Below are 27,278 nucleotides of genomic sequence, written 5' to 3' on the forward strand. Positions count from 1 at the left end.
CATATTCATGATATATGGTTTTTATCATACTAACAAACTTATCATATTCATGATATATGGTTTTTATCAGACTAACAAACTTATCATATTCATGATATATGGTTTTTATCAGACTAACAAACTTATCATATTCATGATATATGGTTTTTATCAGACTAACAAACTTATCATATTCATGATATATGGTTTTTATCAGACTAACAAACTTATCATATTCATGATATATGGTTTTTATCATACTAACAAACTTATCATATTCATGATATATGGTTTTTATCAGACTAACAAACTTATCATATTCATGATATATGGTTTTTATCAGACTAACAAACTTATCATATTCATGATATATGGTTTTTATCAGACTAACAAACTTATCATATTCATGATATATGGTTTTTATCAGACTAACAAACTTATCATATTCATGATATATGGTTTTTATCAGACTAACAAACTTATCATATTCATGATATATGGTTTTTATCAGACTTACAAACTTATCATATTCATGATATATGGTTTTTAACAGACAAACAAACTTATCATATTCATGATATATGGTTTTTATCATACTAACAAACTTATCATATTCATGATATATGGTTTTTATCAGACTAACAAACTTATCATATTCATGATATATGGTTTTTATCAGACAAACAAACTTATCATATTCATTATATATGGTTTTTATCAGACTAACAAACTTATCATATTCATGATATATGGTTTTTATCATACTAACAAACTTATCATATTGATGATATATGGTTTTTATCATACAAACAAACTTATCATATTCATTATATATGGTTTTTATCAGACTAACAAACTTATCATATTCATGATATATGGTTTTTATCAGACTAACAAACTTATCATATTCATGATATATGGTTTTTATCAGACTAACAAACTTATCATATTCATCATATATGGTTTTTATCATACAAACAAACTTATATTCATTATATATGGTTTTTATCAGACTAACAAACTTATCATATTCATGATATATGGTTTTTATCATACTAACAAACTTATCATATTCATGATATACGGTTTTTATCAGACTAACAAACTTATCATATTCATGATATATGGTTTTTATCAGACTAACAAACTTATCATATTCATGATATATGGTTTTTATCAGACTAACAAACTTATCATATTCATGATATATGGTTTTTATCAGACTAACAAACTTATCATATTCATGATATATGGTTTTTATCAGACTAACAAACTTATCATATTCATGATATATGGTTTTTATCATACTAACAAACTTATCATATTCATGATATATGGTTTTTATCAGACTAACAAACTTATCATATTCATGATATATGGTTTTTATCATACAAACAAACTTATCATATTCATTATATATGGTTTTTATCAGACTAACAAACTTATCATATTCATGATATATGGTTTTTATCATACTAACAAACATCATATTCATTATATATGGTTTTTATCAGACTAACAAACTTATCATTTTCATTATATATGTTTTTTATCAGATGAACAAACTTATCATATTCATGATATATGGTTTTTATCATACTAACAAACTTATCATATTGATGATATATGGTTTTTATCATACGAACAAACTTATCATATTCATGATATATGGTTTTTATCAGACTAACAAACTTATCATATTCATGATATATGGTTTTTATCATACTAACAAACTTATCATATTCATGATATATGGTTTTTATCAGACTAACAAACTTATCATATTCATGATATTTGGTTTTTATCAGACTAACAAACTTATCATATTCATGATATATGGTTTTTCTCAGACTAACAAACTTATAAAATTCATGATATATGGTTTTTATCAAACAAACAAACTTATCATATTCATTATATACGGTTTTTATCAGACTAACAAACTTATCATATTCATGATATATGGTTTTTATCATACTAACAAACTTATCATATTGATGATATATGGTTTTTATCATACTAACAAACTTATCATATTGATGATATATGGTTTTTATCAGACTAACAAACTTATCATATTGATGATATATGGTTTTTATCATACAAACAAAATTATCATATTCATTATATATGGTTTTTATCAGACTAACAAACTTATCATATTCATGATATATGGTTTTTATCAGACTAACAAACCTATCATATTCATGATATATGGTTTTTATCAGACTAACAAACTTATCATATTCATGATATATGGTTTTTATCATACAAACAAACTTATCATATTCATGATATATGGTTTTTATCAGACAAACAAACTTATCATATTCATGATATATGGTTTTTATCATACTAACAAACTTATCATATTCATGATATATGGTTTTTATCAGACTAACAAACTTATCATATTCATGATATATGGTTTTTATCAGACTAACAAACTTATCATATTCATGATATATGGTTTTTATCAGACTAACAAACTTATCATATTCATGATATATGGTTTTTATCAGACTAACAAACTTATCATATTCATGATATATGGTTTTTATCAGACTAACAAACTTATCATATTCATGATATATGGTTTTTATCAGACTAACAAACTTATCATATTCATGATATATGGTTTTTATCATACAAACAAACTTATCATATTCATTATATATGGTTTTTATCAGACTAACAAACTTATCATATTCATGATGTATGGTTTTTATCATACTAACAAACATCATATTCATTATATATGGTTTTTATCAGACTAACAAACTTATCATTTTCATTATATATGGTTTTTATCAGATGAACAAACTTATCATATTCATGATATATGGTTTTTATCATACTAACAAACTTATCATATTGATGATATATGGTTTTTATCATACGAACAAACTTATCATATTCATGATATATGGTTTTTATCAGACTAACAAACTTATCATATTCATGATATATGGTTTTTATCATACTAACAAACTTATCATATTCATGATATATGGTTTTTATCAGACTAACAAACTTATCATATTCATGATATCTGGTTTTTATCAGACTAACAAACTTATCATATTCATGATATATGGTTTTTATCATACTAACAAACTTATCATATTCATGATATATGGTTTTTATCAGACTAACAAACTTATCATATTCATGATATATGGTTTTTATCACACAAACAAACTTATCATATTCATGATATATGGTTTTTATCATACTAACAAACTTATCATATTCATGATATATGGTTTTTATCAGACTAACAAACTTATCATATTCATGATATATGGTTTTTATCAGACTAACAAACTTATCATATTGATGATATATGGATTTTATCATACTAACAAACTTATCATATTGATGATATATGGTTTTTATCAGACTAACAAACTTATCATATTCATGATATATGGTTTTTATCAGACTAACAAACTTATCATATTCATGATATATGGTTTTTATCAGACTAACAAACTTATCATATTCATGATATATGGTTTTTATCAGACTAACAAACTTATCATATTCATGATATATGGTTTTTATCAGACTAACAAACTTATCATATTCATGATATATGGTTTTTATCAGACTAACAAACTTATCACATTCATGATATATGGTTTTTATCATACAAACAAACTTATCATATTGATGATATATGGTTTTTATCATACTAACAAACTTATCATATTCATGATATATGGTTTTTATCATACTAACAAACATCATATTCATGATATATGGTTTTTATCAGACTAACAAACTTATCATATTCATGATATATGGTTTTTATCAGACTAACAAACTTATCATATTCATGATATATGGTTTTTATCAGACTAACAAACTTATCATATTCATGATATATGGTTTTTATCATACTAACAAACTTATCATATTCATGATATATGGTTTTTATCATACTAACAAACTTATCATATTCATGATATATGGTTTTTATCAGACTAACAAACTTATCATATTCATGATATATGGTTTTTATCAGACTAACAAACTTATCATATTCATGATATATGTTTTTTATCATACTAACAAACTTATCATATTCATGATATATGGTTTTTATCATACTAACAAACTTATCATATTCATGATATATGGTTTTTATCAGACTAACAAACTTATCATATTCATGATCTATGGTTTTTATCAGACTAACAAACTTATCATATTCATGATATATGGTTTTTATCAGACTAACAAACTTATCATATTCATGATATATGGTTTTTATCAGACTAACAAACTTATCATATTCATGATATATGGTTTTTATCAGACTAACAAACTTATCATATTCATGATATATGGTTTTTATCAGACTAACAAACTTATCATATTCATGATCTATGGTTTTTATCAGACTAACAAACTTATCATATTCATGATATATGGTTTTTATCAGACTAACAAACTTATCATATTCATGATATATGGTTTTTATCATACTAACAAACTTATCATATTCATGATATATGGTTTTTATCATGCTAACAAACTTATCATATTCATGATATATGGTTTTTATCAGACTAACAAACTTATCATATTCATGATATATGGTTTTTATCAGACTAACAAACTTATCATATTCATGATATATGGTTTTTATCAGACGAACAAACATCATATTCATGATATATGGTTTTTATCATACAAACAAACTTATCATATTGATGATATATGGTTTTTATCATACTAACAAACTTATCATGTTGATGATATATGGTTTTTATCATACAAACAAACTTATCATATTCATGATATATGGTTTTTATCATACTAACAAACTTATCATATTCATGATATATGGTTTTTATCAGACTGACAAACTTATCATATTCATGATATTTGGTTTTTATCAGACTAACAAACTTATCATATTCATGATATATGGTTTTTATCATACTAACAAACTTATCATATTCATGATATATGGTTTTTCTCAGACTAACAAACTTATAAAATTCATGATATATGGTTTTTATCATACAAACAAACTTATCATATTCATTATATACGGTTTTTATCAGACTAACAAACTTATCATCTTCATGATATATGGTTTTTATCATACTAACAAACTTATCATATTGATGATATATGGTTTTTATCATACTAACAAACTTATCATATTGATGATATATGGTTTTTATCAGACTAACAAACTTATCATATTCATGATATATGGTTTTTATCATACTAACAAACTTATCATATTCATGATATATGGTTTTTATCAGACTAACAAACTTATCATATTCATGATATATGGTTTTTATCAGACTAACAAACTTATCATATTCATGATATATGGTTTTTATCAGACTAACAAACTTATCATATTCATGATATATGGTTTTTATCAGACTAACAAACTTATCATATTCATGATATATGGTTTTTATCAGACTAACAAATTTATCATATTCATGATATATGGTTTTTTATCATACTAACAAACTTATCATATTGATGATATATGGTTTTTATCATACTAACAAACTTATCATATTCATGATATATGGTTTTTATCAGACTAACAAACTTATCATATTCATGATATATGGTTTTTATCATCCTAACAAACTTATCATATTCATGATATATGGTTTTTATCAGACTAACAAACTTATCATATTCATGATATATGGTTTTTATCATACTAACAAACTTATCATATTCATGATATATGGTTTTTATCAGACGAACAAACTTATCATATTCATGATATATGGTTTTTATCATGCTAACAAACTTATCATATTCATGATATATGGTTTTTATCAGACTAACAAACTTATCATATTCATGATATATGGTTTTTATCAGACTAACAAACTTATCATATTCATGATATATGGTTTTTATCAGACTAACAAACATCATATTCATGATATATGGTTTTTATCATACAAACAAACTTATCATATTGATGATATATGGTTTTTATCATACTAACAAACTTATCATGTTGATGATATATGGTTTTTATCATACAAACAAACTTATCATATTCATGATATATGGTTTTTATCATACTAACAAACTTATCATATTCATGATATATGATTTTTATCAGACTGACAAACTTATCATATTCATGATATTTGGTTTTTATCAGACTAACAAACTTATCATATTCATGATATATGGTTTTTATCATACTAACAAACTTATCATATTCATGATATATGGTTTTTCTCAGACTAACAAACTTATAAAATTCATGATATATGGTTTTTATCATACAAACAAACTTATCATATTCATTATATACGGTTTTTATCAGACTAACAAACTTATCATCTTCATGATATATGGTTTTTATCATACTAACAAACTTATCATATTGATGATATATGGTTTTTATCATACTAACAAACTTATCATATTGATGATATATGGTTTTTATCAGACTAACAAACTTATCATATTCATGATATATGGTTTTTATCATACTAACAAACTTATCATATTCATGATATATGGTTTTTATCAGACTAACAAACTTATCATATTCATGATATTTGGTTTTTATCAGACTAACAAACTTATCATATTCATGATATATGGTTTTTATCAGACTAACAAACTTATCATATTCATGATATATGGTTTTTATCAGACTAACAAACTTATCATATTCATGATGTATGGTTTTTATCAGACTAACAAACTTATCATATTCATGATATATGGCTTTTATCAGACTAACAAACTTATCATATTCATGATATATGGTTTTTATCATACTAACAAACTTATCATATTCATGATATATGGTTTTTATCAGACTAACAAACTTATCATATTCATGATATATGGTTTTTATCAGACGAACAAACTTATCATATTCATGATATATGGTTTTTATCAGACTAACAAACTTATCATATTCATGATATATGGTTTTTATCAGACTAACAAACTTATCATATTCATGATATATGGTTTTTATCAGACTTACAAACTTATCATATTCATGATATATGGTTTTTAACAGACAAACAAACTTATCATATTCATGATATATGGTTTTTATCATACTAACAAACTTATCATATTCATGATATATGGTTTTTATCAGACTAACAAACTTATCATATTCATGATATATGGTTTTTATCAGACAAACAAACTTATCATATTCATTATATATGGTTTTTATCAGACTAACAAACTTATCATATTCATGATATATGGTTTTTATCATACTAACAAACTTATCATATTGATGATATATGGTTTTTATCATACAAACAAACTTATCATATTCATTATATATGGTTTTTATCAGACTAACAAACTTATCATATTCATGATATATGGTTTTTATCAGACTAACAAACTTATCATATTCATGATATATGGTTTTTATCAGACTAACAAACTTATCATATTCATGATATATGGTTTTTATCATACTAACAAACTTATTATATTCATGATATATGGTTTTTATCAGACTAACAAACTTATCATATTCATGATATATGGTTTTTATCATACAAACAAACTTATCATATTGATGATATATGGTTTTTATCATACTAACAAACTTATCATATTCATGATATATGGTTTTTATCAGACTAACAAACTTATCATATTCATGATATATGGTTTTTATCAGAGTAACAAACTTATCATATTCATGATATATGGTTTTTATCAGACTAACAAACTTATCATATTCATGATATATGGTTTTTATCATACTAACAAACTTATCATATTCATGATATATGGTTTTTATCAGACTAACAAACTTATCATATTCATGATATATGGTTTTTATCAGACTAACAAACTTATCATATTCATGATATATGGTTTTTATCAGACTAACAAACTTATCATATTCATGATATATGGTTTTTATCAGACTAACAAACTTATCATATTCATGATATATGGTTTTTATCATACTAACAAACTTATCATATTCATGATATATGGTTTTTATCAGACTAACAAACTTATCATATTCATGATATATGGTTTTTATCAGACTAACAAACTTATCATATTCATGATATATGGTTTTTATCAGACTAACAAACTTATCATATTCATGATATATGGTTTTTATCAGACTAACAAACTTATCATATTCATGATATATGGTTTTTATCAGACTAACAAACTTATCATATTCATGATATATGGTTTTTATCAGACTTACAAACTTATCATATTCATGATATATGGTTTTTAACAGACAAACAAACTTATCATATTCATGATATATGGTTTTTATCATACTAACAAACTTATCATATTCATGATATATGGTTTTTATCAGACTAACAAACTTATCATATTCATGATATATGGTTTTTATCAGACAAACAAACTTATCATATTCATTATATATGGTTTTTATCAGACTAACAAACTTATCATATTCATGATATATGGTTTTTATCATACTAACAAACTTATCATATTGATGATATATGGTTTTTATCATACAAACAAACTTATCATATTCATTATATATGGTTTTTATCAGACTAACAAACTTATCATATTCATGATATATGGTTTTTATCAGACTAACAAACTTATCATATTCATGATATATGGTTTTTATCAGACTAACAAACTTATCATATTCATCATATATGGTTTTTATCATACAAACAAACTTATATTCATTATATATGGTTTTTATCAGACTAACAAACTTATCATATTCATGATATATGGTTTTTATCATACTAACAAACTTATCATATTCATGATATACGGTTTTTATCAGACTAACAAACTTATCATATTCATGATATATGGTTTTTATCAGACTAACAAACTTATCATATTCATGATATATGGTTTTTATCAGACTAACAAACTTATCATATTCATGATATATGGTTTTTATCAGACTAACAAACTTATCATATTCATGATATATGGTTTTTATCAGACTAACAAACTTATCATATTCATGATATATGGTTTTTATCATACTAACAAACTTATAATATTCATGATATATGGTTTTTATCAGACTAACAAACTTATCATATTCATGATATATGGTTTTTATCATACAAACAAACTTATCATATTCATTATATATGGTTTTTATCAGACTAACAAACTTATCATATTCATGATATATGGTTTTTATCATACTAACAAACATCATATTCATTATATATGGTTTTTATCAGACTAACAAACTTATCATTTTCATTATATATGTTTTTTATCAGATGAACAAACTTATCATATTCATGATATATGGTTTTTATCATACTAACAAACTTATCATATTGATGATATATGGTTTTTATCATACGAACAAACTTATCATATTCATGATATATGGTTTTTATCAGACTAACAAACTTATCATATTCATGATATATGGTTTTTATCATACTAACAAACTTATCATATTCATGATATATGGTTTTTGTCAGACTAACAAACTTATCATATTCATGATATTTGGTTTTTATCAGACTAACAAACTTATCATATTCATGATATATGGTTTTTCTCAGACTAACAAACTTATAAAATTCATGATATATGGTTTTTATCAAACAAACAAACTTATCATATTCATTATATACGGTTTTTATCAGACTAACAAACTTATCATATTCATGATATATGGTTTTTATCATACTAACAAACTTATCATATTGATGATATATGGTTTTTATCATACTAACAAACTTATCATATTGATGATATATGGTTTTTATCAGACTAACAAACTTATCATATTGATGATATATGGTTTTTATCATACAAACAAAATTATCATATTCATTATATATGGTTTTTATCAGACTAACAAACTTATCATATTCATGATATATGGTTTTTATCAGACTAACAAACCTATCATATTCATGATATATGGTTTTTATCAGACTAACAAACTTATCATATTCATGATATATGGTTTTTATCATACAAACAAACTTATCATATTCATGATATATGGTTTTTATCAGACAAACAAACTTATCATATTCATGATATATGGTTTTTATCATACTAACAAACTTATCATATTCATGATATATGGTTTTTATCAGACTAACAAACTTATCATATTCATGATATATGGTTTTTATCAGACTAACAAACTTATCATATTCATGATATATGGTTTTTATCAGACTAACAAACTTATCATATTCATGATATATGGTTTTTATCAGACTAACAAACTTATCATATTCATGATATATGGTTTTTATCAGACTAACAAACTTATCATATTCATGATATATGGTTTTTATCAGACTAACAAACTTATCATATTCATGATATATGGTTTTTATCATACAAACAAACTTATCATATTCATTATATATGGTTTTTATCAGACTAACAAACTTATCATATTCATGATGTATGGTTTTTATCATACTAACAAACATCATATTCATTATATATGGTTTTTATCAGACTAACAAACTTATCATTTTCATTATATATGGTTTTTATCAGATGAACAAACTTATCATATTCATGATATATGGTTTTTATCATACTAACAAACTTATCATATTGATGATATATGGTTTTTATCATACGAACAAACTTATCATATTCATGATATATGGTTTTTATCAGACTAACAAACTTATCATATTCATGATATATGGTTTTTATCATACTAACAAACTTATCATATTCATGATATATGGTTTTTATCAGACTAACAAACTTATCATATTCATGATATCTGGTTTTTATCAGACTAACAAACTTATCATATTCATGATATATGGTTTTTATCATACTAACAAACTTATCATATTCATGATATATGGTTTTTATCAGACTAACAAACTTATCATATTCATGATATATGGTTTTTATCACACAAACAAACTTATCATATTCATGATATATGGTTTTTATCATACTAACAAACTTATCATATTCATGATATATGGTTTTTATCAGACTAACAAACTTATCATATTCATGATATATGGTTTTTATCAGACTAACAAACTTATCATATTGATGATATATGGATTTTATCATACTAACAAACTTATCATATTGATGATATATGGTTTTTATCAGACTAACAAACTTATCATATTCATGATATATGGTTTTTATCAGACTAACAAACTTATCATATTCATGATATATGGTTTTTATCAGACTAACAAACTTATCATATTCATGATATATGGTTTTTATCAGACTAACAAACTTATCATATTCATGATATATGGTTTTTATCAGACTAACAAACTTATCATATTCATGATATATGGTTTTTATCAGACTAACAAACTTATCACATTCATGATATATGGTTTTTATCATACAAACAAACTTATCATATTGATGATATATGGTTTTTATCATACTAACAAACTTATCATATTCATGATATATGGTTTTTATCATACTAACAAACATCATATTCATGATATATGGTTTTTATCAGACTAACAAACTTATCATATTCATGATATATGGTTTTTATCAGACTAACAAACTTATCATATTCATGATATATGGTTTTTATCAGACTAACAAACTTATCATATTCATGATATATGGTTTTTATCATACTAACAAACTTATCATATTCATGATATATGGTTTTTATCATACTAACAAACTTATCATATTCATGATATATGGTTTTTATCAGACTAACAAACTTATCATATTCATGATATATGGTTTTTATCAGACTAACAAACTTATCATATTCATGATATATGTTTTTTATCATACTAACAAACTTATCATATTCATGATATATGGTTTTTATCATACTAACAAACTTATCATATTCATGATATATGGTTTTTATCAGACTAACAAACTTATCATATTCATGATCTATGGTTTTTATCAGACTAACAAACTTATCATATTCATGATATATGGTTTTTATCAGACTAACAAACTTATCATATTCATGATATATGGTTTTTATCAGACTAACAAACTTATCATATTCATGATATATGGTTTTTATCAGACTAACAAACTTATCATATTCATGATATATGGTTTTTATCAGACTAACAAACTTATCATATTCATGATCTATGGTTTTTATCAGACTAACAAACTTATCATATTCATGATATATGGTTTTTATCAGACTAACAAACTTATCATATTCATGATATATGGTTTTTATCATACTAACAAACTTATCATATTCATGATATATGGTTTTTATCATGCTAACAAACTTATCATATTCATGATATATGGTTTTTATCAGACTAACAAACTTATCATATTCATGATATATGGTTTTTATCAGACTAACAAACTTATCATATTCATGATATATGGTTTTTATCAGACGAACAAACATCATATTCATGATATATGGTTTTTATCATACAAACAAACTTATCATATTGATGATATATGGTTTTTATCATACTAACAAACTTATCATGTTGATGATATATGGTTTTTATCATACAAACAAACTTATCATATTCATGATATATGGTTTTTATCATACTAACAAACTTATCATATTCATGATATATGGTTTTTATCAGACTGACAAACTTATCATATTCATGATATTTGGTTTTTATCAGACTAACAAACTTATCATATTCATGATATATGGTTTTTATCATACTAACAAACTTATCATATTCATGATATATGGTTTTTCTCAGACTAACAAACTTATAAAATTCATGATATATGGTTTTTATCATACAAACAAACTTATCATATTCATTATATACGGTTTTTATCAGACTAACAAACTTATCATCTTCATGATATATGGTTTTTATCATACTAACAAACTTATCATATTGATGATATATGGTTTTTATCATACTAACAAACTTATCATATTGATGATATATGGTTTTTATCAGACTAACAAACTTATCATATTCATGATATATGGTTTTTATCATACTAACAAACTTATCATATTCATGATATATGGTTTTTATCAGACTAACAAACTTATCATATTCATGATATATGGTTTTTATCAGACTAACAAACTTATCATATTCATGATATATGGTTTTTATCAGACTAACAAACTTATCATATTCATGATATATGGTTTTTATCAGACTAACAAACTTATCATATTCATGATATATGGTTTTTATCAGACTAACAAATTTATCATATTCATGATATATGGTTTTTTATCATACTAACAAACTTATCATATTGATGATATATGGTTTTTATCATACTAACAAACTTATCATATTCATGATATATGGTTTTTATCAGACTAACAAACTTATCATATTCATGATATATGGTTTTTATCATCCTAACAAACTTATCATATTCATGATATATGGTTTTTATCAGACTAACAAACTTATCATATTCATGATATATGGTTTTTATCATACTAACAAACTTATCATATTCATGATATATGGTTTTTATCAGACGAACAAACTTATCATATTCATGATATATGGTTTTTATCATGCTAACAAACTTATCATATTCATGATATATGGTTTTTATCAGACTAACAAACTTATCATATTCATGATATATGGTTTTTATCAGACTAACAAACTTATCATATTCATGATATATGGTTTTTATCAGACTAACAAACATCATATTCATGATATATGGTTTTTATCATACAAACAAACTTATCATATTGATGATATATGGTTTTTATCATACTAACAAACTTATCATGTTGATGATATATGGTTTTTATCATACAAACAAACTTATCATATTCATGATATATGGTTTTTATCATACTAACAAACTTATCATATTCATGATATATGATTTTTATCAGACTGACAAACTTATCATATTCATGATATTTGGTTTTTATCAGACTAACAAACTTATCATATTCATGATATATGGTTTTTATCATACTAACAAACTTATAAAATTCATGATATATGGTTTTTATCATACAAACAAACTTATCATATTCATTATATACGGTTTTTATCAGACTAACAAACTTATCATCTTCATGATATATGGTTTTTATCATACTAACAAACTTATCATATTGATGATATATGGTTTTTATCATACTAACAAACTTATCATATTGATGATATATGGTTTTTATCAGACTAACAAACTTATCATATTCATGATATATGGTTTTTATCATACTAACAAACTTATCATATTCATGATATATGGTTTTTATCAGACTAACAAACTTATCATATTCATGATATTTGGTTTTTATCAGACTAACAAACTTATCATATTCATGATATATGGTTTTTATCAGACTAACAAACTTATCATATTCATGATATATGGTTTTTATCAGACTAACAAACTTATCATATTCATGATGTATGGTTTTTATCAGACTAACAAACTTATCATATTCATGATATATGGCTTTTATCAGACTAACAAACTTATCATATTCATGATATATGGTTTTTATCAGACTAACAAACTTATCATATTCATGATATATGGTTTTTATCATACAAACAAACTTATCATATTCATGATATATGGTTTTTATCAGACTAACAAACTTATCATATTCATGATATATGGTTTTTTATCATACTAACAAACTTATCATATTCATGATATATGGTTTTTCTCAGACTAACAAACTTATAAAATTCATGATATATGGTTTTTATCATACAAACAAACTTATCATATTCATTATATACGGTTTTTATCAGACTAACAAACTTATCATATTCATGATATATGGTTTTTATCATACTAACAAACTTATCATATTGATGATATATGGTTTTTATCATACTAACAAACTTATCATATTGATGATATATGGTTTTTATCAGTCTAACAAACTTATCATATTCATGATATATGGTTTTTATCATACTAACAAACTTATCATATTCATGATATATGGTTTTTATCAGACTAACAAACTTATCATATTCATGATATTTGGTTTTATCAGACTAACAAACTTATCATATTCATGATATATGGTTTTTATCATACTAACAAACTTATTATATTCATGATATATGGTTTTTATCAGACTAACAAACTTATCATATTCATGATATATGGTTTTTATCATACAAACAAACTTATCATATTGATGATATATGGTTTTTATCATACTAACAAACTTATCATATTCATGATATATGGTTTTTATCAGACTAACAAACTTATCATATTCATGATATATGGTTTTTATCAGACTAACAAACTTATCATATTCATGATATATGGTTTTTATCAGACTAACAAACTTATCATATTCATGATATATGGTTTTTATCATACTAACAAACTTATCATATTCATGATATATGGTTTTTATCATACTAACAAACTTATCATATTCATGATATATGGTTTTTATCAGACTAACAAACTTATCATATTCATGATATTTGGTTTTATCAGACTAACAAACTTATCATATTCATGATATATGGTTTTTATCATACTAACAAACTTATTATATTCATGATATATGGTTTTTATCAGACTAACAAACTTATCATATTCATGATATATGGTTTTTATCATACAAACAAACTTATCATATTGATGATATATGGTTTTTATCATACTAACAAACTTATCATATTGATGATATATGGTTTTTATCAGACTAACAAACTTATCATATTCATGATATATGGTTTTTATCAGACTAACAAACTTATCATATTCATGATATATGGTTTTTATCAGACTAACAAACTTATCATATTCATGATATATGGTTTTTATCAGACTAACAAACTTATCATATTCATGATATATGGTTTTTATCAGACTAACAAACTTTTCATATTCATGATATATGGTTTTTACCATACTAACAAACTTATCATATTGATGATATATGGTTTTTATCATACAAACAAAATTATCATATTCATTATATATGGTTTTTATCAGACTAACAAACTTATCATATTCATGATATATGGTTTTTATCAGACTAACAAACCTATCATATTCATGATATATGGTTTTTATCAGACTAACAAACTTATCATATTCATGATATATGGTTTTTATCATACAAACAAACTTATCATATTCATTATATATGGTTTTTATCAGACTAACAAACTTATCATATTCATGATATATGGTTTTTATCATACTAACAAACTTATCATATTCATGATATATGGTTTTTATCAGACTAACAAACTTATCATATTCATGATATATGGTTTTTTATCAGACTAACAAACTTATCATATTCATGATATATGGTTTTTATCAGACTAACAAACTTATCATATTCATGATGTATGGTTTTTATCAGACTAACAAATTATCATATTCATGATATATGGTTTTTATCAGACAAACAAACTTATCATATTCATGATATATGGTTTTTGTCAGACTAACAAACTTATCATATTCATGATATATGGTTTTTATCATACAAACAAACTTATCATATTCATGATATATGGTTTTTATCAGACTAACAAACTTATCATATTCATGATATATGGTTTTTTATCATACTAACAAACTTATCATATTCATGATATATGGTTTTTCTCAGACTAACAAACTTATAAAATTCATGATATATGGTTTTTATCATACAAACAAACTTATCATATTCATTATATATGGTTTTTATCAGACTAACAAACTTATCATATTCATGATATATGGTTTTTATCATACTAACAAACTTATCATATTGATGATATATGGTTTTTATCATACTAACAAACTTATCATATTGATGATATATGGTTTTTATCAGACTAACAAACTTATCATATTCATGATATATGGTTTTTATCATACTAACAAACTTATCATATTCATGATATATGGTTTTTATCAGACTAACAAACTTATCATATTCATGATATTTGGTTTTTATCAGACTAACAAACTTATCATATTCATGATATATGGTTTTTATCATACTAACAAACTTATTATATTCATGATATATGGTTTTTATCAGACTAACAAACTTATCATATTCATGATATATGGTTTTTATCATACAAACAAACTTATCATATTGATGATATATGGTTTTTATCATACTAACAAACTTATCATATTCATGATATATGGTTTTTTATCAGACTAACAAACTTATCATATTCATGATATATGGTTTTTATCAGACTAACAAACTTATCATATTCATGATATATGGTTTTTATCAGACTAACAAACTTATCATATTCATGATATATGGTTTTTATCATACTAACAAACTTATCATATTCATGATATATGGTTTTTATCAGACTAACAAACTTATCATATTCATGATATATGGTTTTTATCAGACTAACAAACTTATCATATTCATGATATATGGTTTTTATCAGACTAACAAACTTATCATATTCATGATATATGGTTTTTATCATACTAACAAACTTATCATATTCATGATATATGGTTTTTATCAGACTAACAAACTTATCATATTCATGATATATGGTTTTTATCAGACTAACAAACTTATCATATTCATGATATATGGTTTTTATCAGACTAACAAACTTATCATATTCATGACATATGGTTTTTATCAGACTAACAAACTTATCATATTCATGATATATGGTTTTTATCAGACTAACAAACTTATCATATTCATGATATATGGTTTTTATCAGACTTACAAACTTATCATATTCATGATATATGGTTTTTAACAGACAAACAAACTTATCATATTCATGATATATGGTTTTTATCATACTAACAAACTTATCATATTCATGATATATGGTTTTTATCAGACTAACAAACTTATCATATTCATGATATATGGTTTTTATCAGACAAACAAACTTATCATATTCATTATATATGGTTTTTATCAGACTAACAAACTTATCATATTCATGATATATGGTTTTTATCATACTAACAAACTTATCATATTGATGATATCTGGTTTTTATCATACAAACAAACTTATCATATTCATTATATATGGTTTTTATCAGACTAACAAACTTATCATATTCATGATATATGGTTTTTATCAGACTAACAAACTTATCATATTCATGATATATGGTTTTTATCAGACTAACAAACTTATCATATTCATGATATATGGTTTTTATCATACAAACAAACTTATCATATTCATGATATATGGTTTTTATCATACTAACAAACTTATCATATTCATGATATATGGTTTTTATCAGACTAACAAACTTATCATATTCATGATATATGGTTTTTATCATACAAACAAACTTATCATATTCATTATATATGGTTTTTATCAGACTAACAAACTTATCATATTCATGATATATGGTTTTTATCATACTAACAAACTTATCATATTGATGATATATGGTTTTTATCATACTAACAAACTTATCATATTCATGATATATGGTTTTTATCAGACTAACAAACTTATCATATTCATGACATATGGTTTTTATCATACTAACAAACTTATCATATTCATGATATATGGTTTTTATCATACAAACAAACTTATCATTTTCATTATATATGGTTTTTTTCAGATGAACAAACTTATCATATTCATGATATATGGTTTTTATCATACTAACAAACTTATCATATTGATGATATATGGTTTTTATCATACGAACAAACTTATCATATTCATGATATATGGTTTTTATCAGACTAACAAACTTATCATATTCATGATATATGGTTTTTATCATACTAACAAACTTATCATATTCATGATATCTGGTTTTTATCAGACTAACAAACTTATCATATTCATGATATATGGTTTTTATCAGACTAACAAACTTATCATATTCATGATATATGGTTTTTATCATACAAACAAACTTATCATATTCATGATATATGGTTTTTATCAGACGAACAAACTTATCATATTGTTACGCAACCGTGATTAACACCACAGTTACGGATGGCCGATTTGCGAGACTTTAACTCCCGAGGCGAAAACTCAATGGCGGATTCAAACTCAACACAAAGTTAAACGCGCGGAATGGCAGACACAGCAAAGCTCCGCAGCCTTATCTATTAAAATGAAACACCCAGGAAAACTGCGTTCAGATATATACAGAAAATAATACAAGGATTTATTAATGAAAAGTAAAGACAGTGAAAAAGCCCGCGCCGGTAGTACTAATAACTCTAATAAGCCTAAATTGGGATCCCACACACAACAGATACCAAACACGATACGAGGGAGATTATGAATACGAAAATAACACGTCTCGTCAGGTAAAGTGTAAACGCGGAGCTCGGGCTTATCTGGCTCCTTTCGTCTTCTTGTAACACGGCCGCGCTCAACCGCCACCAGGCCTCGTCGGTTCAACGGCACACCCACACCACGAGCTCCATTGCTCCAACGGTCCAACGCAGGGCTGCACAAAGCAAACGAACTCCACTCGACCAGGGCCAGGAAGGACTCCTTTGAACTCCACTCGACTCGACTCTCTGCGGGAGTGCTGGCAGCCAAGTGCCAACTGTTCACTGCTCTGTGCCAACTGCCAACGAACTGCCGTACGAACTGCTCTGTGCCAACTCTTCAGTGCCAACTGCCGACTGCCCTGTAATGGCGTCCGACCATCCTAATATCTCTCGCCGATGACGTCACATTGGCGCACTCCTCAGCCAATCAAAAGCCTCCCAACTCGCCGGCTCGCCCAGGTCACGCCCTCTGCGGCATCCCACTCCTGACATCTCCCGTCCCCGACCCCGCGGTTCTTGTGTAACACGTGCCAGGCGAGGTTTGTAGGCCTTGGAGGTGTAAACGGTGGCGGTGTATTGTGGCGGTGTTTTTGGCCTGGTTTCCTGTCCATTTATTCCGAAGTCATTGTCAGGGAAAGGAATTATTTAATGTTGCGCTAAGGACCTAACTAATGTTTATGTGGTTTGCAGTGCCATAATGGACAAAGGTTTGACTACTAGGTGAGACTCACAGGGGCGTTACCTTTAATCCCTCACTATTTAACACTCGAACCTCCAGGTAGGTCCACAATCATACATCTTCCCCCGACAAACGCCTAAACATCAAGAACTTATTACATGTAGAGTCCCTGTCACGACAGCCGCATACCTACCTATTCAGATCTACCTAGCTCTAGATGTTGCTCTACCAAAATTCATAACAATATTCATGATATATGGTTTTTATCATACAAACAAACTTATCATATTGATGACATATGGTTTTTATCATACTAACAAACTTATCATATTCATGATATATGGTTTTTATCATACTAACAAACATCATATTCATGATATATGGTTTTTATCAGACTAACAAACTTATCATATTCATGATATATGGTTTTTATCAGACTAACAAACTTATCATATTCATGATATATGGTTTTTATCAGACTAACAAACTTATCATATTCATGATATATGGATTTTATCAGACTAACAAACTTATCATGTTGATGATATATAGTTTTTATCATACTAACAAACTTATCATATTCATGATATATGGTTTTTATCATACTAACAAACATCATATTCATGATATATGGTTTTTATCAGACTAACAAACTTATCATATTCATGATATATGGTTTTTATCAGACTAACAAACTTATCATATTCATTATATGTGGTTTTTATCAGACTAACAAACTTATCATATTCATGATATATGGTTTTTATCATACTAACAAACTTATCATGTTGATGATATATGGTTTTTATCATACTAACAAACTTATCATATTCATGATATATGGTTTTTATCAGACTAACAAACTTATCATATTCATGATATATGGTTTTTATCATACTAACAAACTTATCATATTGATGATATATGGTTTTTATCATACAAACAAACTTATCATTTTCATTATATATGGTTTTTATCAGATGAACAAACTTATCATATTCATGATATATGGTTTTTATCATACTAACAAACTTATCATATTGATGATATATGGTTTTTATCATACGAACAAACTTATCATATTCATGATATATGGTTTTTATCAGACTAACAAACTTATCATATTCATGATATATGGTTTTTATCATACTAACAAACTTATCATATTCATGATATATGGTTTTTATCAGACTAACAAACTTATCATATTCATGATATCTGGTTTTTATCAGACTAACAAACTTATCATATTCATGATATATGGTTTTTATCATACTAACAAACTTATCATATTCATGATATATGGTTTTTATCAGACTAACAAACTTATCATATTCATGATATATGGTTTTTATCATACAAACAAACTTATCATATTCATGATATATGGTTTTTATCATACTAACAAACTTATCATATTCATGATATATGGTTTTTATCAGACTAACAAACTTATCATATTCATGATATATGGTTTTTATCAGAATAACAAACTTATCATATTGATGATATATGGATTTTATCATACTAACAAACTTATCATATTGATGATATATGGTTTTTATCAGACTAACAAACTTATCATATTCATGATATATGGTTTTTATCATACTAACAAACTTATCATATTCATGATATATGGTTTTTATCATACTAACAAACTCATCATATTGATGATATATGGTTTTTATCAGACTAACAAACATCATATTCATGATATATGGTTTTTATCATACTAACAAACTTATCATATTCATGATATATGGTTTTTATCATACTAACAAACTTATCATATTCATGATATATGGTTTTTATCATACAAACAAACTTATCATATTGATGATATATGGTTTTTATCATACTAACAAACTTATCATATTCATGATATATGGTTTTTATCATACTAACAAACATCATATTCATGATATATGGTTTTTATCAGACTAACAAACTTATCATATTCATGATATATGGTTTTTATCAGACTAACAAACTTATCATATTCATGATATATGGTTTTTATCAGACTAACAAACTTATCATATTCATGATATATGGTTTTTATCAGACTAACAAACTTATCATATTCATGATATATGGTTTTTATCAGACTAACAAACTTATCACATTCATGATATATGGTTTTTATCATACAAACAAACTTATCATATTGATGATATATGGTTTTTATCATACTAACAAACTTATCATATTCATGATATATGGTTTTTATCATACCAACAAACATCATATTCATGATATATGGTTTTTATCAGACTAACAAACTTATCATATTCATGATATATGGTTTTTATCAGACTAACAAACTTATCATATTCATGATATATGGTTTTTATCAGACTAACAAACTTATCATATTCATGATATATGGTTTTTATCATACTAACAAACTTATCATATTCATGATATATGGTTTTTATCATACTAACAAACTTATCATATTCATGACATATGGTTTTTATCAGACTAACAAACTTATCATATTCATGATATATGGTTTTTATCAGACTAACAAACTTATCATATTCATGATCTATGGTTTTTATCAGACTAACAAACTTATCATATTCATGATATATGGTTTTTATCAGACTAACAAACTTATCATATTCATGATATATGGTTTTTATCAGACTAACAAACTTATCATATTCATGATATATGGTTTTTATCAGACTAACAAACTTATCATATTCATGATATATGGTTTTTATCAGACGAACAAACTTATCATATTCATGATCTATGGTTTTTATCAGACTAACAAACTTATCATATTCATGATATATGGTTTTTATCAGACTAACAAACTTATCATATTCATGATCTATGGTTTTTATCAGACTAACAAACTTATCATATTCATGATATATGGTTTTTATCATACTAACAAACTTATCATATTCATGATATATGGTTTTTATCAGACTAACAAACTTATCATATTCATGATATTTGGTTTTTATCAGACTAACAAACTTATCATATTCATGATATATGGTTTTTATCATACTAACAAACTTATCATATTCATGATATATGGTTTTTATCAGACTAACAAACTTATAAAATTCATGATATATGGTTTTTATCATACAAACAAACTTATCATATTGATGATATATGGTTTTTATCATACTAACAAACTTATCATATTGATGATATATGGTTTTTATCAGACTAACAAACTTATCATATTCATGATATATGGTTTTTATCATACTAACAAACTTATCATATTCATGATATATGGTTTTTATCAGACTAACAAACTTATCATATTCATGATATTTGGTTTTTATCAGACTAACAAACTTATCATATTCATGATATATGGTTTTTATCATACTAACAAACTTATTATATTCATGATATATGGTTTTTATCAGACTAACAAACTTATCATATTCATGATATATGGTTTTTATCATACAAACAAACTTATCATATTGATGATATATGGTTTTTATCATACTAACAAACTTATCATATTCATGATATATGGTTTTTATCAGACTAACAAACTTATCATATTCATGATATATGGTTTTTATCAGACTAACAAACTTATCATATTCATGATATATGGTTTTTATCAGACTAACAAACTTATCATATTCATGATATATGGTTTTTATCAGACTAACAAACTTATCATATTCATGATATATGGTTTTTATCATACAAACAATCTTATCATATTCATGATATATGGTTTTTATCAGACTAACAAACTTATCATATTCATGATATATGGTTTTTATCATACTAACAAACTTATCATATTCATGATATATGGTTTTTATCAGACTAACAAACTTATCATATTCATGATATATGGTTTTTATCATACAAACAAACTTATCATATTCATTATATATGGTTTTTATCAGACTAACAAACTTATCATATTCATGATATATGGTTTTTATCATACTAACAAACTTATCATATTCATTATATATGGTTTTTATCATACTAACAAACTTATCATATTCATGATATTTGGTTTTTATCAGACTAACAAACTTATCATATTCATGATATATGGTTTTTATCATACTAACAAACTTATTATATTCATGATATATGGTTTTTATCAGACTAACAAACTTATCATATTCATGATATATGGTTTTTATCATACAAACAAACTTATCATATTGATGATATATGGTTTTTATCATACTAACAAACTTATCATATTCATGATATATGGTTTTTATCAGACTAACAAACTTATCATATTCATGATATATGGTTTTTATCAGACTAACAAACTTATCATATTCATGATATATGGTTTTTATCATACTAACAAACTTATCATATTCATGATATATGGTTTTTATCATACTAACAAACTTATCATATTCATGATATATGGTTTTTATCATACTAACAAACTTATCATATTCATGATATATGGTTTTTATCAGACTAACAAACTTATCATATTCATGATATATGGTTTTTATCATACAAACAAACTTATCATATTCATTATATATGGTTTTTATCAGACTAACAAACTTATCATATTCATGATATATGGTTTTTATCATACTAACAAACTTATCATATTGATGATATATGGTTTTTATCATACTAACAAACTTATCATATTCATGATATATGGTTTTTATCAGACTAACAAACTTATCATATTCATGACATATGGTTTTTATCATACTAACAAACTTATCATATTCATGATATATGGTTTTTATCATACAAACAAACTTATCATTTTCATTATATATGGTTTTTTTCAGATGAACAAACTTATCATATTCATGATATATGGTTTTTATCATACTAACAAACTTATCATATTGATGATATATGGTTTTTATCATACGAACAAACTTATCATATTCATGATATATGGTTTTTATCAGACTAACAAACTTATCATATTCATGATATATGGTTTTTATCATACTAACAAACTTATCATATTCATGATATCTGGTTTTTATCAGACTAACAAACTTATCATATTCATGATATATGGTTTTTATCAGACTAACAAACTTATCATATTCATGATATATGGTTTTTATCATACAAACAAACTTATCATATTCATGATATATGGTTTTTATCAGACGAACAAACTTATCATATTGTTACGCAACCGTGATTAACACCACAGTTACGGATGGCCGATTTGCGAGACTTTAACTCCCGAGGCGAAAACTCAATGGCGGATTCAAACTCAACACAAAGTTAAACGCGCGGAATGGCAGACACAGCAAAGCTCCGCAGCCTTATCTATTAAAATGAAACACCCAGGAAAACTGCGTTCAGATATATACAGAAAATAATACAAGGATTTATTAATGAAAAGTAAAGACAGTGAAAAAGCCCGCGCCGGTAGTACTAATAACTCTAATAAGCCTAAATTGGGATCCCACACACAACAGATACCAAACACGATACGAGGGAGATTATGAATACGAAAATAACACGTCTCGTCAGGTAAAGTGTAAACGCGGAGCTCGGGCTTATCTGGCTCCTTTCGTCTTCTTGTAACACGGCCGCGCTCAACCGCCACCAGGCCTCGTCGGTTCAACGGCACACCCACACCACGAGCTCCATTGCTCCAACGGTCCAACGCAGGGCTGCACAAAGCAAACGAACTCCACTCGACCAGGGCCAGGAAGGACTCCTTTGAACTCCACTCGACTCGACTCTCTGCGGGAGTGCTGGCAGCCAAGTGCCAACTGTTCACTGCTCTGTGCCAACTGCCAACGAACTGCCGTACGAACTGCTCTGTGCCAACTCTTCAGTGCCAACTGCCGACTGCCCTGTAATGGCGTCCGACCATCCTAATATCTCTCGCCGATGACGTCACATTGGCGCACTCCTCAGCCAATCAAAAGCCTCCCAACTCGCCGGCTCGCCCAGGTCACGCCCTCTGCGGCATCCCACTCCTGACATCTCCCGTCCCCGACCCCGCGGTTCTTGTGTAACACGTGCCAGGCGAGGTTTGTAGGCCTTGGAGGTGTAAACGGTGGCGGTGTATTGTGGCGGTGTTTTTGGCCTGGTTTCCTGTCCATTTATTCCGAAGTCATTGTCAGGGAAAGGAATTATTTAATGTTGCGCTAAGGACCTAACTAATGTTTATGTGGTTTGCAGTGCCATAATGGACAAAGGTTTGACTACTAGGTGAGACTCACAGGGGCGTTACCTTTAATCCCTCACTATTTAACACTCGAACCTCCAGGTAGGTCCACAATCATACATCTTCCCCCGACAAACGCCTAAACATCAAGAACTTATTACATGTAGAGTCCCTGTCACGACAGCCGCATACCTACCTATTCAGATCTACCTAGCTCTAGATGTTGCTCTACCAAAATTCATAACAATATTCATGATATATGGTTTTTATCATACAAACAAACTTATCATATTGATGACATATGGTTTTTATCATACTAACAAACTTATCATATTCATGATATATGGTTTTTATCATACTAACAAACATCATATTCATGACATATGGTTTTTATCAGACTAACAAACTTATCATATTCATGATATATGGTTTTTATCAGACTAACAAACTTATCATATTCATGATATATGGTTTTTATCAGACTAACAAACTTATCATATTCATGATATATGGATTTTATCAGACTAACAAACTTATCATGTTGATGATATATAGTTTTTATCATACTAACAAACTTATCATATTCATGATATATGGTTTTTATCATACTAACAAACATCATATTCATGATATATGGTTTTTATCAGACTAACAAACTTATCATATTCATGATATATGGTTTTTATCAGACTAACAAACTTATCATATTCATTATATGTGGTTTTTATCAGACTAACAAACTTATCATATTCATGATATATGGTTTTTATCATACTAACAAACTTATCATGTTGATGATATATGGTTTTTATCATACTAACAAACTTATCATATTCATGATATATGGTTTTTATCAGACTAACAAACTTATCATATTCATGATATATGGTTTTTATCATACTAACAAACTTATCATATTGATGATATATGGTTTTTATCATACAAACAAACTTATCATTTTCATTATATATGGTTTTTATCAGATGAACAAACTTATCATATTCATGATATATGGTTTTTATCATACTAACAAACTTATCATATTGATGATATATGGTTTTTATCATACGAACAAACTTATCATATTCATGATATATGGTTTTTATCAGACTAACAAACTTATCATATTCATGATATATGGTTTTTATCATACTAACAAACTTATCATATTCATGATATATGGTTTTTATCAGACTAACAAACTTATCATATTCATGATATCTGGTTTTTATCAGACTAACA

Source organism: Myxine glutinosa, chromosome 3, assembly GCF_964187855.1.
Source record: "Myxine glutinosa chromosome 3, kmMyxGlut1.1, whole genome shotgun sequence".
NCBI classification, from domain to species: domain Eukaryota; kingdom Metazoa; phylum Chordata; class Myxini; order Myxiniformes; family Myxinidae; genus Myxine; species Myxine glutinosa.